This window comes from Brassica napus, chromosome C2, assembly GCF_020379485.1.
Source record: "Brassica napus cultivar Da-Ae chromosome C2, Da-Ae, whole genome shotgun sequence".
In the NCBI taxonomy this organism is placed as follows: domain Eukaryota; kingdom Viridiplantae; phylum Streptophyta; class Magnoliopsida; order Brassicales; family Brassicaceae; genus Brassica; species Brassica napus.
In genome coordinates, this window is record NC_063445.1 from 25538532 (window position 1) to 25557981 (window position 19450).

A 19450-nucleotide genomic window follows, 5' to 3' on the forward strand; every position below is an offset into this window, starting at 1 on the left:
CATTCTTTATTGATTGATATTTTTATCTCGCTTAGCTCTGTGTTGCCACTAATTTGCTCGAATCATTTTTCATCATCTGATTCGTATTCTTTTCATATTCATTAACTATTGTCTCCAATCTCTTTAAATCGTAAAAATTATACATGTTCTTTTGTTTATTAAATCACATATTAAATATTGTTGAAACTGTTTATTTATTCTAATAAATTCTTACGATTATAAATAAGATGATATGGATAAAAAGACTGATTATAATTTAGTTGAAATTAAAGTCTAAAATAGAAGTTATTAAACTTGCAATCCTTCTTTTTTTTTCATCCAAGATAGCTTTAGTCAAATCAATTATATTGATTTAGAAAACTCATAAGCTATTTCAATCTCAAACAACCAAAAAACAGGTGCATTTGTTATTGACGCTGCGGCGGGTTTCCTTTACTATAAACATAATTGTTTGTCACAACTGTTAATAAACCCAAATGTGTTTACAAAAGCTACCCATATAAGAGTTTCATACTCATTTCTCTTTCTCTAGTCATCTCCTATGTTAGTAGCTATCATAATACAATCATCAAACAAAGGACATATCTCTTGGTTCCATATAGAATATGCAAAAGGACTGTTTTTGCAGACTCCATGATCACTGAGTATTATAAATATCAAACTCTATCTATGGTCTATTTATATGTTGAGGAAATGCCTCGAAATGTAGCTTCCAAATAATGATTTCCAGATCAACACATTGCATGTTAACCTCTACAATGGGATCAGCGGATCTGCAGATACCGCTACATGTCGAGTCGAACGCAGCTACACATATGTTCCCTGCTTGTGCCTTTCATTCATAATCTGCAATTCTCCCAAGAACCAGAATCAATGTTAAATGAGATAAAAGTTTTAGAGTCACAACAGACTTTGTATAGTCAAGCCCAATAAACCAAACACCCAACGTAACATCCCCACTTGCCTATTTGTGCAGAAAATGACTTGATCATTATATAGTAGCACCGAGAAGTTAGATGGAGAATGAGGTATGAATGCAAAGTAGACAAAACAGTTAAAATCTTACTGATTATGAGAATTATAAGAAATCAAATCTCTTGAAATGGCGTATAACTGTCCAATAGCGTGACAGAAGTACTTGTTCCTTTTCCTCACCAAACTTCCAATTCTACATATATATATAAATCTATTAGAGTTATTGCCAGCGCTCTGTTGCGATATTTGTTAGCTAAAATAATCCATCCAACATAAAAGCTAACCATCAGCTAAGATGCTTTTGCTGTCCTGACACATTGCAAACTTAGTGATTTCACTGTCAAAAGCAACAAACTAAGCAGTCATATACATCCGAGACATTTATTTACAAACGGTTCCTAGCACAGAAAAAGCATATTATTATGTTACGGATGATAAGTTGGATGCATAAATACAGTTTAGATTTTTTTTCAACTGAACATTTGTGCCTACTGAATTACCTTACTACACCCACTGCATTGTGATTTTGGCATGTTAAAGCTGAGAATCAACATTGGAGCTTGCGTTAGCATTTGGAACATGAAATATAGCACCATCAATTTCTAGTGTTAATTCCATTGACAATACCTGTGCAAAAGAATGCTGCTAGTAAGGTAATCGTGATTAGTAATTCTTTACATCTTAGTGTCGTACAACTTCAAAACGATAGACACTTACAATCGACGGCTCTCAAAGATAGACCGCAAACCATCTAATGATATGCTTACCTCGTCGTATAAGTAATCCATGTCACTTCCCTCCCACGGGTAACGTTGCTGGTGCAGATCAATTCCCTCCACCTCTTCCTCATCATTAGGATGCTCTGCAATATACCCTCTGTAAGGTTCAAATTTATGTCGCTAGAATTATCTGAGAAAGAAATATAAAGTACCCTCCAAATCTTCAGGAGCATCGACATTTTCTTTATTCAATGATCTTCATTCAACCTAACAACCATCAAAATAAAAAGAATGTGAGACACATAATCTCAAAATCCAAGTTTAATGAATGAAAAAAAACTTAGGAAGACAGAAAATGTCAAACACTCACTGGCTTCTTCTTCTTTTACTTCTTGGCTCCCGTGAATGAACTGTCAAAGCCATCATTATTTGCAGGAAAAAGATTAAACAAAGCAACTGATGAAAAGAAACAAATATGTTTCACAGCACATAAACTCTTCTTGAACAATCAGGAAACGGATAGTATGTCTTCCGTGTGACTCAGCTGAGTCCTCGATGGCATCCTGAACGACAAATGTCTTCTTCTTCTTCTTGGTTAGATGAAAGGGTGCAAGCTAAGGATAACCAAAGAAAATCAAAACCACATAACCATGATTTATCAGGCAAAATAAAAGAACTGATGATGAATTTATTAAAGCTGGGGAGATGTAGACACTAAAGAAAAAAAACTGATTCATGAAACTCAAAGAGCCAATTTGTGTTTCTTAGATGAGTCATGAACCGATGATTAAAAATTGAAAGCCCTAAACTTCCATTGAAGAGAACGCTTACAGACCAAAGAGGTTTATTGGGGTTTTTTTAACGAATCCCATTTCAAAACGTGAGTTATAAAGTATTTATTAAATCATTAGATAAAATAAATAAGTGTGGGTCCCACAGAGAAAACCGAAGAAGCAAAGGTTTCCGACCTTCATAAATATATATTTGTTTCAGCCATCAATGTACAAAGAATCCTTTAGCTCAGTGGTATAAATGTTGTTGTTTAGATCTCAATAACCCGGGTTCGAGTCACAGACTTGACACTTTTTTCACACTTTTTAAAAATGGGACCCACATATCGCTGACGTGTCGCATCAGGAGTGATGCAACTGCCCTATTATAATGTAGATTTGGAATCGTCATTTTCTAAAACGCATACTTGTTTGAAAGTAGCTGTCGTCATTTTAGAAGTGATCACTTAGTGATCTGTATTGTATTAGGGATAATCATTCCATATCAGAAATTCAAAGAGATCTTAAGTAGGCCTGGGCGTTCGGGTTTTCGGGTCGGGTTCGGGCCGGTTCCTTTCGGGTCCGGATCTTTCGGGTCCCAAATATTTAGACCCAATAGGTACTTAGAAATTTTCGGGTCGGGTTCGGGTCGGTTTTTTTCGGGTCCGGATCGGTTCGGGTCTATAATTAAAATACCCATAAAATACCCGTAATCTTTCGGGTCCATATCGGGTCCGGGTCGAATTCGGGTATTTAGGATCTGAAAAGGATATGGCATACCCAACGCGATCAAATTTAGTCGATATTTGTCATATATATCTAAAATTTTACAAAATAACTTAAATGAAACTATTAAAAATTAAAATAAAACAGTTTTAAACTCTAAATTTTACATTTTAAAGCTTCATATTACTTAAAAAATGTTACAAAATAATAACAAATATTGTTAACAAAAGATATTTCAACTAAATCATAAAATAATATATATAAAATAGAACAAAAAAATCATAGTTTAAGATATACGTTTTTTTAAGTCGGGTACAAATCGGTTCTTATCGGATCGGGTCTATTCGGGTCGGATCTTTTCGGGTCCGGGTCTATTCGGGTCGGTTCCTTTCGGTTCCTGTTCTTTCGGGTAAAAGAAATTTAGACCCAAAAGGTACTTGTAAATTTTCGGTTCGGTTCTGGATCGGGTATTTTTTAGTTGTTACGGTTCGGGTTTTTGGGTGCAGGTTAAAATGCCCAGACCTAATCTTAAGTACTCCCGCAGTTCCTAAAATATCCATGTTTTATAATTTTCACACTTTTTAATAAAACATATTAAAACTTAGCTATAAATGCATAATTTTTTGTAATTTTATATTTCCTATATTTTTAAACCAATAAGATTTTAAGAAATGCAATTAATGTTCTTTAACTTCACAATTTCTCATTATTAGTTTGATAAATAAAACAAAAGTTTTCTTTAGAATATGGATATTTTAGGAACGGAGGGAGTAATATATAAAGGGTTAAGGTTAATCCACTAATCACCAATTTGTTTTAAGCTGAAAGACCATAATAAACTCGAATCTAACATGGTATAAGAGCTCATATCCTAAAATATACTAAACCCGTAGTTAATATTTACCCTATCAACCGCGTATGGTTACGGAAAATCCACTAATCACCAATTAGTTTTAAGTTGGAATTCTATAACAAATCCGAATCTATCATGGTATCAGAACCATGTTAGAATCTGATTTATTATTGATTAAAAGTCATAGCTTGATACATTTCAGGAATGATTAACTCTCACTACTATATTTGTGGACTTAAAGGAACTAAAAGCAATATAGCCCAGAACTCTAAAAACCTAGCCTTAGATGTTGATGTTCAACTGCCAAATTAATTTCGATATTACTGCAATATGGTATTTAGATTTATTTCTTTACAAAACCGCATACACTTTACTTCAAATGTATAATAAGATCATAAAAGCATAGGATTTGAAGAGTTATATGTTCAGCTTGATACATACAATCGTCCCTTATGAAATGATAAATAAATAATAATGTGTTTTTCAAAATTGGTCTTGTAAGAAAATAAGAAAAGTTGGACATGTCAAAATCAACTGATAATCACATGCAAGTGGGACCCGTACAGCTTAAGAATTCTCGTATCGTTGAAGTCCCTACATAAGATTCCGATGGGTTTATGATCTATAGAACACCGCGTGGTAAGTGGTGGAGCCGCCTCAATTATTTGGACGGCTAAGATATTACGGTAAACTTGTCTGATCATGGCTTTCGAGAACACGATAATGCACTCCTTACCGTACGGTACTAACGACCGGGTCGAGTTTCTTTCGATCCATGATCTAAAGTGTGATGAAAACTTCTAATGGTCGTGTATCTACAGTGTCGAATCAACAACTGTAGATCCATATAAACATAGTCTATGGACAAAAGGTGGCACAACAAAAAAATTCAAAAAAAAATTCAACGAATTGAGAAAACAAAAATTTTCAATGGACGGATAAACGGAACTTCATTTCAAAGTTGGCAGATGAACATAAATTCCAGGTTAGTAAGATTGAAAACTCCCGAATTCTTCATGTTCGAATCAAATTTGTTTTATGTTGAATTTCATTTTCCATAAACCTCTTCCTCTTCTAATCTACATATAGTTTTTTAGATATTGGCAGATACTACATGAAAATGGAAACATAAACAAAACAAGTCAATAAGATTTTCAAAATAGACTAAATCAGTTCTCAGTTTTGCTGTAATATATATATGTTCATTTATCGTGGTGGTGATAATTCAGGGAGAGAGTAAGAGCGAGTCTTTTTATAACGCACTTGCAAGGTCTTAAAGAAACTTTGGAAGCAACACTAGAAGAAAAAAATGCGATGATAACTACAAGGTAACAAATAAGGCTTACAAAATTCGGGTGATAGGATAGACGAGAAAGACTCATGTTTACTCTTTAGATCAAGACCTAACCTGATCAGGTTGGTCTTCTTTATATTTATTTTTTTTATTTATAATCTTACAAAATTGTGGTTACATTATTTTATGTTTACCTTCTGATCAACAGATCAACATTGATACACTTTTGTTTTATTTTTCTTATAGTGTTACCAAAATCTAGATTTTCCTTAAAACAAAAAAAAAAACGTTGGAGCAAGTATGGTATTGAAGATGAAGAAATGTAAAAGCAAAACTGAAAGAAAACAAAAAAAGTTATAGAAGTAGACGGAAAAACTACAAAGATAATAGAGAGGTCAATTATCCACAAAACTAAGGTTGGTATTTTAATCTTGCTGGTGCAAGCCATTCTTTCAGTTTGTTCTCCGTAGTGATTTTTATTTTGGAAAATCAAATATTTTAGCTCTATATATATATTGGACAGTTTAAGATGTAACAACAAATTTTAATTTTCTGTTTATGATTCACAATAACATTTGTTAATTGTAAATTTTTATTTTATTTTAGTTTTAAAGAACACTAAATTTTACCAAAAAAAATAAACAATAAAGAACACTATAATTTTATTTTTTAAAAAGAATTTAGTTGCAAGCACAAATTGATCCGTGCTTAGCACGGGGTGATAATACTAGTTAGATTATAACATAGTAATGATTATCAATATCAAACGTGTCTTTAATTTATAAAAATCCTGAGTCGATGGGGCCTGGACGTTTGAGGCTCGTTTAATTTTATTCGGTTGATTTGAATTATTGATTTTTCAGTACTATATTCTTAAGTCTTATTTTGGTTTTATTAATTTTTGGATCGAAATTGTTTTTTTCCAGATTCGATTTAGATCAGATTATAACCGATATATCTGAATTCGTCTAAAAATATTTTTTTTTTAAACTTAAATAATTAACAAAATAATCAAAATATATAAATTATTCAAAAATTTAATTAAAAAATAGTTAAAGTACCTAAACTAACTAAAAATATTCAAAATAAAATAAATAAACTACAAAAATCTTTAAAATACTCTAAAATATCTAAATTACATTAATATATAAATTAACATAATTAACCAATTTCAGATAATTTCAAATCCTAATTCGGATTTCGGTTCGAGTTGTACCTCATTCCCGAAGTACCAAGCTCTTAAGTCTAGTTCGGATATTTTCGTGTTACAGTTCGTATGGAGTTTGGGTTTTATCGGTTAAGGTTAAGGTCGGGGCTTCGGTTTGTGGTAAAACACCCACCTAGGGCTGCTAATGAAACAATCGATTGGATCCATAAATTCTTTTAAACTATGATCCTTAAAATGTAAAAAAAAAGTTATTAAGTTTGATCTAGTTTTACGTTATTTCCAAAAAAAAAATATTACGAGTAAAATTGAACTTAATTATTAGTATATGAATATATGCTTGTGATTAGTAGAATAAATAGGAAAAAAATTGATTGAAAAAAAGTAAATAGAATTGTAGAATAGTTTTTTTTTTCTAATTCACTCTTCCAGTTCTTCTGAAGAATAATAAATGAATATTTTCCTCCAAAATTTGGTCGTACTTCCAAATTCTATAGTGGAAGAGTTAGTTTTTACGGTTTTCAACTAAGAGTATCTCCAAAAGAAACTCTATAACTTCAAATATAGAGTTTTTTGTTCTCTAAAAAGAAACTTCAAAACTTCAAATTTAGAGTTTTAAGAAGTGAAACTTCATGTCCGGACGAGGTAGTCCAAGTGGCAAGACGGGCCTGTGGTGGCAACCACCATCCGGGTTCGATTCTCCCCCATGCGGAAACTACCTTACCTCTTCTGGACACCAAAGCGGTACTGGGTTCAATCTAGCCCAGGTAAAACCCTCCCGGGTGAAGTGGATCGCTGCCTGACCGGGCCCAGGGGAATGACCCGCTAAGCGGGGAACCCCTGGATTATCAAAAAAAAAAAAAAAGAAGTGAAACTTCATTCATCTTTTTATTTGTTTCTTGGTCCTTATAATTAATTATACATCACATTTATGATTCTTAAGTATTTTCTCATCCATAATTTTAATCTTTAAAACTTTTGTATACTTTAAATATTTCAAATTTATTTCTATAAATTAAAATTTTACATATAAAAGTTTTTTTAAAAATCAAAATAAGATTTATAATATTTTAAAAGTAGAATTAGACAACAAGAATATTACAAAAGAAACTTAATAATTCTTTTTAAGAAGATATATACATGAAGACATAATTATTACACAAATTTAAATATTACATCAACACTAATAGTCTAGTAAATTTTCTTCAGAACTTCTAAAATATTTTCCAAACAAATTTTTTATAACCGAAAATGGAGCATTTTAAAATAATTTTATGTAATAATGTGGTATTTTTCTTGTAGTTTAATATTTAACTATGTATTTCTATTTATAACTTTATATTTTAGTGTAATATTTTATTAATTAATATACTATAATATTTTATATATGTGCTAGTTATCTACAAAAGTTTTATGGATATATATTAATTATGACAAATATAAGGAGCATAGTGTAAATTATAAATAATTTTGAAGTTAAATTTGAAGTTTTGCTTTTGGAGAAGAACACCTTGAAACTTCAAATAAAACTCTATAATAGAGAGTCTTTTTGGAGATGCTTTAACGCTGATTTTTAATAATTTCTTAATTCCAAAAAAAATATTGGGGTATATCTTTTTTTTTAATATTCCCGAAATGGCATAAAGTGTTCGGCATACAACGAGAATCGAATAAAATCCGTACGACCTAACTACCCGACAACACTTCGAGCTAACTCACAGACGGATTACTTAGCTACCTTGAACCCGACTCTAGGAAGGATACACAGACGTATAGTTTATCGAAATTCCGGGTTCGCCTTCCGTGTCGCTGGCTGGCTCGGTTAATCGGGGCGGGAGTATGAAGATTCAACTTTCTCATCAACACAGCAACCTAAGCTATCTCTGAAGCACTAGCTTACCATCAAAGACGGGTTTGAGTTGAAAGATTTACCATATCTTAGAGACCGGTAATCTGCACAAACTGAAAAGGAAAAACCTTACCAACATAGATCAAGGAGCTATGTCGGTATTGGGATGTGAATTTCCAAGCTAATGGAGTCATCGAGAAACCACACAATCGTAGAACAACACGACCACACAAGGATTCATCGCCAATAGCCCAACTCCGAGAACCGAAGCACAGTTCAGATCAGTGACTGAGAGAAACAAACTCCTCCGGTGACAATCAAAGAGGAGGAAAACGAGAAGTGCAAGAGTCAAAACGCCAAAGAGAAATTCGTCACTTCCGGAAAGGCGAGAAAGACACGAACACACTGGTAGAGCTTGAAAAAAGGCGGATGGATGAGAGAGCTTCAAACGCCTTGTCATAGACGACAAGACAAAACCAAGGCTCAACGTACCATCACGCGCCGGAGCCAGAGACCACACGCCACCACACAACAACACTTAATCATGCATGTGCAACCGAGTAAAAGGACAGTAAGGACCTCCAGTGAACCCTTAGACGAAGCCAGCATGAGACCGGCAAATCGAGACGCCTCGGAGAAACCGCATCACCTACCATCCGCCACTCTGGAAGAAATAGAGCCACAAACCCCACCGCTTGCCCCCAACGAAAACCAGATTGATAGACCGTGGATTTTATCCACTTTCAGCCATGGTCTATAAGTGTTTTAATATATATTTACTACTATATAGAGTGTGTTTAGAGTATTTACAGGTTCAAGTACGTTCTGGAGAAATATGGTGATTTTGGAGATTTTTGAGGTGCAGAACTGCACAGGCGTCAGATGTCTAGTTATGGATGGAGACCTTCCCACCGTTAGATTGAGCCCATCGTTTGACATAGGATAGAGCTTTGAGTTAGATTTCCAATACCGCCGGTCTGAGGTCAATCAGCATCCTGTAGCAGAGGTTATGCCCGTTTTACTGAAGAGTGGTCAGTCTGCCTCACGAGAGGAAGCTGTCGAGGAGATGAAGGACTGTCGATCGACGTTACAGCATTGGTGTCGGTCGAAAGTTATGCCAGAATATGGACTGAGCATATTTTATGACCAAGCCCGGAAATAACCACAAATTATCAGAATGCCCTTAGACGACCTAAAACCCTATTTATGTTATTTCTAAGCCATTGTTGACGACTACACGCTATCTAAGCTTTCTTTTATTTCTTGCTGTTAGTGAGGAGAGAAAGGAGAACTCCTTCAGAGTCCTCCTGGAACTTCTTTGGATTATTTATTGCTTTCATATATTCTATTATATCTATTCATCTATGATTTTCTGTGACAACTTCATGCTTGAATAGATCCACCTGTTAAGTTTAGGGTTCAGATAGGATGAGGGATTAGCCCCAAATATAAATTGCTAAGTTGTTAGGATGTCCATCAATTGAATTGCACTTATTGCTTGTGTTCTAGAGTCGCGAACTAGAACCATGATGTTAAGATGAATAGGCACACGCGAGAGCATGGTTTATCTCTTGAATAATTCATATTGTGCTAGGATTCCTAGAGAAAGACGAGAGTTGATCTAGGAACCTAGTGAACATAGTTCGAACCTGCTCGATAAAGCTCCCTGGAAGGATTGTCGATCGACAACTCGGTAGTTGTATCGATCGACGGTCTGAAAGGTGTATCGATCGACATTCCAATCGAATCGTCGATCGATACTTTCTACAGATCAACATGCGAGAGTTGAGATCTTAGATCTAGTGATAGATAATCTAGACATGCGAGAGCTGGTAGATTATTGTTATTGTTTGAGTTCTTGTGCATCCAACAAACATCTTATGCATCTATATCATTATAATCCTGATTTCCTGATTAGAAACCCAAGATCTAGCTACCATCCTTCCATCAAACAACTCTTTGCCAAGCTGAACAATTGTCTTGTTCAACTTGTTTACTGTTTACTGCTTTGCTATCTTTATTTACTGCTTTAAACCTATTAGCCTAGCTTAATCAAACTGATTAGATTTATTTGGTTCCCTAGCTCCCTGTGAATTCGATCCCTAAGTACTATAACTCGACCTCTTATTTGAGAGAGTAAAAATCACTCATTTGGGTAATTTGAGTGATATCAAATTTGGCGCCGTTGCCGGAGAGCTTTAATCGCCATTAGATATTTTTTTAGTTAGATTTAGTCTAGGTTTTACTATTGTTCAAAAAACTGATAATTTTTTTTTCTTTTGTTTCAGGTACATACATCTTGGTATCAGGAACAACAATGAAGAGAGGATTTCTGGGTTCTTCAAAGAAGGAGCCTGCTGATTCACGTACGATCCGTAAGTCTACGAGGGAAGAATCGATCGACACCCTCCAAGCAGCATCGATCGACATCGTGAACCAAGCATCAAACGACATTATCCAACTTGTGTCGGACAACACTCTTCACAATGTACTATTCACTCCAGTACTGTTTATCACGGTACTGTTCATCTAGACACTATTCATCCCGCGTCGATCGACACAGTTCATCTCCAGTCGATCGACACAGTTCATCTCTCATCGATCGACACTGTTTATCCCGGGTCGATCGATACTGTTCATCTCTCGTCGATCGTCACTGTTCATCCCGTGTCGATCGACACTGTTCATCCTGTGTCGATCGACACTGTTCACCCCGACACTGTTCATCCGAACCTTGTTCATCGTGACACTGTTCATCCGGGCTCTGTTCATCCAAACACTTTTCATCCCGACACTGTTCATCCGGTGAAAAATGACACCACTTGCGGGGAGACAGAGAAGATCGAAGTGCTAATACTTGAAGTTGACGAGAATGGGATGATAAGAGACGAAGAAGGTCGCACTCGCAACAGCGCATGACAGTTGATTAAAGCCCATGGTGCTGTGATCCCTGATGTGATTGTTGTTGCTGAGATGAATGACTTTGACCTGAGCCGAGAGTGGTATGATTGGGTAGGTCAAGACCCCTTCCAGGGTCTTCCTCACCAAGATCCTATCAACCACATCGAAGAGCTTGAGGATCTCTTGTAACCACATCGAAGAGCTTGAGGATCTCGTGTCAAGGAGTGAGCAGAATGAAGTGTCTGAATACCACATGCTCTGCAAGATCTTCCCCTATTCTATCTCTGGAGATGCGTTTAGATGGTTCAATCAACTGCAACCAGGATCTCTAACCAGCTGGGATAACATTGAAAGAGACTTCCTTTACAAATTTCTTGATGATGCGGAAGCAACTCGAGAAAAGGATAAAAATGATAAATGGGACAGGTTTTTGGCATCGTTAGATGAGTAGTATATGATTCCAATACAGCTGCTCGATGACATTATGGCAAAAAGGGATGAACAACATGAATTTGGAGAGCCAAGCAGAGTAGCCGAAGCTGAGACTAGTGATCCGACCTCAACATCGATCGATACAACGCCTGCGACATCGATCAACACCAACACATCAATGTTGATCGACAGCAGTACCTCAGAATCGATCGACATCGGCACTTCAGAAACGATCGACACCAGCACCGCAACACCGATTGACCGTATGACCTCAACGTCTACCAACGTTACAACCTCAACATCGGTCGACAGTACGACCTCAACGTCTACCAACAGTACAACCTCAACGTCGATCGACGATGTAGAAAAAGAGATCACCATGGAAGATTTCTTGGACCTAGAGAGTTCTTGGAGATGGAGGATGGAGAAAAGCTTGAAGACTTGGATTCGAGTAGAGAGGTCACTATGGAAGACTTCTTAGAGCTGGAGGAATGGCTTGAGGATATGGATCAGAATTCAGAGAAGAAGCTTGATGACGATCAACATACTTCGAGAGGAGATCTGGAAACTTCACCAAAGGCTAGCATCGATAGACACCAACCTGATGAGATCGATCGACAACCAGCAGATAGCATCGATCTACACCCACACTCCATCATCGATCGACACACACCCGAGATCGTCGATCGACACCCATCGTTGGAAGAACTACCAGGATACATAGTAGAGCTGGAACCAGTTGAGGAAAGAGTGCACGAGTCTGAGGCCTCACACAATGCTGACTTCAAACATCTGAGACCACTTATATGTGCAGAAGAAGCTGATGGGTTTCACAAAAGAGTGAAGATGATACATGACCCTGTGAATATTGTGATTTCATGCGATGTGGTCGAAGTTGAATTTCCTATCCCACCAGATAGATGTATGCAGTTAAGTCCTTACATTGGGGTACTTGATGATCCTCTACATGCAGAAGCTTCTCAGAGAGGCTTGCGATTTAGAGATGAAGTCGATAAGGGCCCAGCAGAAGCAGCATCGATCGACACCAGCCAGATACCATCGAGCGACATCAACAAGCCGACATCGATCGACGCTACCACTTCTCCATCGATTGAAACTGGACGCTATCAGAGCAGAAAGAGTTCGATGTGTGTGGAAATCTTCGGGATTGAGAAACCACCACGCGATCAGACAAATATGGGGGAAAGAAGATTAGGAATTGAAAGAAGAGAAAAAGGATCAAGGACGGTCCTCAGGTATCATTGATCCCTCGCTTCTCAGATGGTGTCAGGAAACCCAGAGTGCGCAGTAGATCCCTCTCACAACCATTTGCAAAGCTTCGAGCACTCTTTATTGCTGAGATGATAGACAAAGGAGAAAAATCTATGGAGGAGGCTTTCACACAAGAATGATAAAGCTTCAGAGAGTAGAAATTGAGACTTGTTTTGGAGCGAGTTCTCATCCTCATCCAGACTAAATCAGATCTCCAAAGTCATTCAGTTTAGTTTAGATACTGATTAAAGTTTTTATTTATTGCAGGTCAAAAAAAATGACAGATGAACAGTAACAACGACACTATAGCAACCGCACTGTAGCATAGACACTCTAGCATCGATCGACACTGTAGCAAACAAATCGATCGACACTGTAGCAGAAAATCAGGAGTTACTGTAGCCGCGTTACTGTAGCAGAACACTGTTCATCAAAAAAATAATAATTTTATTTTGATAAATTGTTTTATTATTTACTGACTTTTAGTGTTTCATTTATGCTAGGTAAAAAGAAAAATAAAAGATCCAAGGTCCATGAGTTCTGAACCAGCATCGATCGACGGTTGGCCAGCGTATCGATCGACGGCTGGCCAGCGTATCTATCGACAGAGCATCATAAGTATCGATCGCCACTTAACTGTGTTGATCGATACTGACATCAGTGACATGTATACTCGCGAAACCTTGTTAAATATTGTCCTTATGATTTATTTCTCCATTGATCTTAGACTGAATAACACTGGAGAAAGTGTTGTTTAAGTGTTGGGGAGGTTCTACTAATATTCTGTTTTAGTTAGCTATTTAGAAAAAAAAAAGATCCGAGTAAACGATTCCTGAGCACATCGACCGATGAGACCAGGTCGATATCGATCGACATCACTTCAGATCCAATGATCGATTGTCTCTTCATTGTGTCGAATGATTGCTCTAGCCATCGACCGATGAGACCATGTCGCTATCAGTCGACAACACTTCATCAACAACGATCGATTGTCACTTCATTGTGTCGATCGACACTGAGCAGGTCATCGTTCTTACTTGTTAAATTATGTTTTTATGATTATTTCTACCATAACTCTGACTAGATATACACTCGGGACAGTGTAATTTAAGTCTGGGGAGGATGTTTACTGATATTAGTGTGTTCACAAGTTTTATCAAAATGTTTTCAAAAGAGTTTTATTGAGTCAAGAAGGGGATAATGAACTTATTAGATTTTCGCTTATTATCTAACCACTCTTTAGCACCATTCTAGACTTACTGATTGCAGATTGTTCTAAGGATACTAAAGTGGATCAACCTGTAACCTATTCACACTTGCTGAGATTGTTTGAAGGAACCAAAGCTGACCTCCAACACTAAACCTGACACAACTGCTTGTCTTGGAGCTTGGTATACATGGGATCGGATTCTTCAAACAAGTCTGGAAGGTAAAGCCTTGTGTAGATTTATCACACTTTCTCTCTCTATTTCGACCCTAGATTTATAGGTAGATATATTTATTTTCAAAAGAAAAAAGAAAAAGAAAAAAGAAAAAAGAAATATATATATATAGTAGGTGTTAGTTAGGTGGAATCCGAACATGACTTGGTGGCTACAACCATTAAGGCTTGCTTCATAAGGATTCCAACAAAAAGAATTCGAACGGGACTTGGTGGCGGCAATCATCAAGGTTCGATTCACATGAATTCTTGGATATAGGTAAAAAAGAAGTGAACAGAACTTGGTGGGAACCACCATTAAGTTTTTATTCATGGAAGTTTGTCCAATCTTGGTCAATAATCTTGCAATAGAAGCAGACTTTGACTAAAGAGAGAAATTAGTAGAGAGAAAAGATAGGAACTAACTTTTACCTGCAGATCCAGATACTTCTTTGAAATTCTTGCATCCTGTGATCGATACTCCCAAGGTAAAGCCTGCACTTTTATTTATGTTAAGAAATGAGGTTGGTAGAGGGGAATGTCAGACAGGATTTGCTAAGTTGTTGGCTAGGTGAATTTGGTTGCTAAGCTAGGATATGGTATAATGTGCTTTTGTGATTAGGACTTCTTAGATGTGGATTGCAATGTTGTAGAGGTGATGATTCTAAGTTTTAAATAATGTGAGTCCCTGCTGTTTTCAAACCTCTGTCAGAGAGAGTACCTGTGTGTTTTGCTTGAGGACAAGCAAAATGGTAAGTATGGGGGAGTTGATAGACCATGGATTTTACCCACTTTCAGCCATGTTCTAAAAGTGTTTTAATATATATTTACTACTATATAGAGTATTTACAGGTTCAGGTACGTTCCCGAGAAATATGGTGATTTTGGAGCCTTCTGAGGTGTAGAACTGCACAGGCGCGTCAGATGTATAGCTATGGATGAAGTCCTTCCCACCGTTAGATTGAGCCCATATTTTGAAATAAGATAGATCTTTAAGTTAGCTTTCCAATTCCGCCGGTCTGAGGTCAATCAGCATCCTTTAACAGAAGTTATGCCCGTTTTACTGAAGAGTGGTCAGTCTGCCTCGCGAGAGGAAGCTGTCGAGGAGATGAAGGACTGTCGATCGACATTACAGAATTGGTGTCGGTCGAAAGTGATGCCAGAATATGGGCTGAGCATATTTTATGACCGACTGAAGCCCAGAAGTACCCACAAATTACCAGAATACCCTTGGACGACCTAAAACTCTATTTATGTTATTTTTAAGCCATTGTTGACGACTACACGCTATCTAAGCTTTCTTTTATTTCTTGTTCTTAGTGAGGAGAGAAAGGAGGAACTCCTTCAGAGTCCTCCTCGAACTCCTTTGGATTCTTTATTGCTTTTATCTATTCTATTATATCTATTCATCTATGATTTTCTGTGACAACTTCATGCTTGAATAGATCCACCTGTTAGGTTTAGGGTTCAGATAGGATGAGGGATTAGCCCCAAATATAGATTGCTAAGTTGTTAGGATGTCCATCAATTGAATTGCACTTATTGCTTGTGTTCTAGAGTCGCGAACTAGAACCATGATGTTAGGATGAATAGGCACACGCGAGAGCATGGTTTATCTCTTGAATAATTCATATTGTGCTAGGATTCCTAGAGAAAGACGAGAGTTGATCTAGGAACCTAGTGAACATAGTTCGAACCTGCTCGGTAAAGCTCCCTGGAAGGATTGTCAATCGACAACTCGGTAGTTGTATCGATCGACGGTCTGAAAGGTGTATCGATCGCATTCCAATCGAATCGTCGATCAACACTTTCTACAGATCAACATTCGAGAGTTGAGATCTTAGATCTAGTGATAGATAATCTAGACATGCGAGAGCTGATAGATTATTGTTATTGTTTGAGTTCTTGTGCATCCAACAAACATCTTATGCATTTATATCATTATAATCCTGATTTCCTGAATAGAAACCCAAGATCTAGCAACCATCCTTCCATCAAACAACTCTTTGCCAAGCTGAACAATTGTCTTGTTCAACTTGTTTACTGTTTACTGCTTTGCTATCTTTATTTACTGCTTTAAACCTATTAGCCTAGCTTAATCAAACTGATTAGATTTATTTGGTTCCCTAGCTCCCTGTGAATTCGATCCCTAAGTACTACAACTCGACCTCTTATTTGAGAGAGTATAAATCACTCCTTAAGGTGATTTGAGTGATATTACAGATCTATAAGGAAGAAAAAAATCTGGCCAACCAAACTCTAAAAGCCAACTCCACATTATGCCGCCACCAAGCTCACCTCGCCGTGACTCCAGGGAGGAGACGTCGCTACCAGATATTGGATCCTCTCGAGCGGACCAGAAGACCTCCGAATAATCCCTTGTCAGAGTCAAATGCATATAGGAGAGCCGGAGGTGAAGAGAGAGAAGGTTAGAACGGAAAAAGAGTAAGGGCACCTCCGATTCCGGCACAAATTTATTTTTAACATCCCTTTATTATTAAAAGAGGAGCAAAATAAAAGAAAAACCTTCAAAGTGTATTATATTTACGGACTGCCACTGGCTGACGTGTCACAACGACAAAGCTACTCAGCCTCCATTTAGAAAAATCCACCCCACCTAATGTATTTACAAATAATGCAATTGGACTGACTTTAGAACATACCTACATCGAGCCTTATAAATCTGTATATCCATGGTACTATGATAATTTGCATGAGCTGGCACACATACGATTGCAGACCCACATGTCATATATTGCTTTAAAAGATATATATATAGAAAAACTATAAAGCGAACAGTATTCAACACAGTACTTTTTCAAACATATATTGGAAAAACCAACACACGAAATGCAACTTTGTTATATACCATTTGTTTTTGTAACAGAACAAGTGAAACTTTGTTATATCTGATTCGAAGATGAATTTTCGAACATGTCATATCATACAATAAATAAAAGGAGAATAAGAACTCCATTTAGCCTATCCACGTCAGCTAGAAAAATGAACCAATTAACTTTAAATTTTTTGCCACATCAGCTCAACCGAATTCTTTTCTTCCTTGTGAATCGATAGAAGTCTTTTGACTTCACTGGAACCGCTTTCATCTTTCTCTATGTCTCTGTTTGTCTCCCTTTTCAGTTATGCTGTTATGCTCACAGATCTATTTAAATGAGTTATCAAAATTAATCAAGCATCAAAGCATCTGAACCCAAAACTACGACAAAGGTTCACCAGGATACCGCTACAAGTGGACAGCAATGACAGACGATAGAGAAGAAGGGACAACAATCGTTGAGATATGTAAGAGACCCTCTTATAAACTTAAGAAGTATAAATATCTTTATCATTTTTTTGTCTCTTATTTCTTCCCTTTCTATGTTTTTCATTTGGATTTGGCAGTAAAAAAATCAATTTTTTTTAGAGACTACTCCTAGAAGGGAGACAAAAATGAGAGGAATAAATCATCTTAAGATGCTCGAACCAGTGATCATGCATGAATAAGTAAAAGGAGAATAAGAACTCCATTTAGCCTATCCACGTCAGCTAGAAAAATGAACCAATTAACTTTAAATTTTTTGCCACATCAGCTCAACCGAATTCTTTTCTTCCTTGTGAATCGATAGAAGTCTTTTGACTTCACTGGAACCGCTTTCATCTTTCTCTATGTCTCTGTTTGTCTCCCTTTTCAGTTATGCTGTTATGCTCACAGATCTATTTAAATGAGTTATCAAAATTAATCAAGCATCAAAGCATCTGAACCCAAAACTACGACAAAGGTTCACCAGGATACCGCTACAAGTGGACAGCAATGACAGACGATAGAGAAGAAGGGACAACAATCGTTGAGATATGTAAGAGACCCTCTTATAAACTTAAGAAGTATAAATATCTTTATCATTTTTTTGTCTCTTATTTCTTCCCTTTCTATGTTTTTCATTTGGATTTGGCAGTAAAAAAATCAATTTTTTTTAGAGACTACTCCTAGAAGGGAGACAAAAATGAGAGGAATAAATCATCTTAAGATGCTCGAACCAGTGATCATGCATGAATCGACCATCCTTGCTTCCGCCTTCCGGTAAGGTCACTCACATCCAGATTTGTAGAGACAAATGGTAAAACCTATGATCGGGTCAGGCGGACTCAGGCCCATTCCCATCCATCCCACTGATTTCTTCGTAAAGGGCTTCATCGTTGTTCTTGGATTAAAGCTAAATGTGGGAAGTTCGCTCTCTTGGCCGTAGAGGTGTGGAAGAAGCGAAGCGGCGTGGCAGAGAAACAGACGACCTCGACGACACTGGATTTCAAATCTCGATTTCTCTGGCTAAGATCCCGTTCGTGGACGACGGAGGAGATGCGATGTCGACGGTTTCTAGGATTTATGCGGAACGAGGCTTGACGGAGCTCCGGTTTGTGTCGGGCAGGGTTTGGAGGGTACAAAGTGGTTTCAAGCGGACCAGCTGTAAACGTTTGTCATGGCGTCTTAGGAGCTCCGGTGATGTCTTCGGATGACTTCTTCGGGTCGCGCCCCCGACGTCCTAAAGAGTGACCGCTGGAGTGGTGTTGATTGAAAGGAGATGTTAACTCAACCGCCCTTGATGGCGAGAGGTAAAGATTCAAGTCAAAGTGGTCGGGTTGCTAGAGGACGGCTCTCTGGCGTTTAGATCTAGGGTTTTCTGCCTAACCGGTTTAATCTGGTTTAGCTCTAGATTATTTTTATTTTTTTTCACCCAATTCTGAAATTGTAAACTAAGGAATTTTTACCCGGTATAGGGTACGATAATATATATAATTTTTTAAAAAAAATCAAACATAAAATCCCTATCTTTTTTTCTTTCTCTGCTTCCTCTCAAGTCTATTGTCACTGGTTTAAGAAAACAATATCGAGAGTTCTTCAGCCAAACAAAGAATAAAAGGTGGGTAACAAGTTGGAGATGGATCAGACGCAGATGCACAAAGAGAACCCACTAAGAATAGTTATAGCTACATGAACTATACGAGTGATCAGCAACCATGGCTATAGGAACTTCACTCGAAGAAAATATTGGAACTTGACTTGAAGTATTGAATCATG

At 37.0% G+C, this 19450-nt stretch overlaps 1 long non-coding RNA gene across 1 annotated transcript; it reads left to right on the forward strand.

The window, feature by feature from the left end:
• The first annotated feature begins 3378 nt into the window (after nucleotides 1-3378).
• Nucleotides 3379-6417, forward strand: LOC125581743. The gene is made up of 2 exons (XR_007319452.1): nucleotides 3379-5028; nucleotides 5273-6417. It is a non-coding gene; the product is annotated as an uncharacterized LOC125581743 (long non-coding RNA).
• Nucleotides 6418-19450: the final 13033 nt, after the last annotated feature.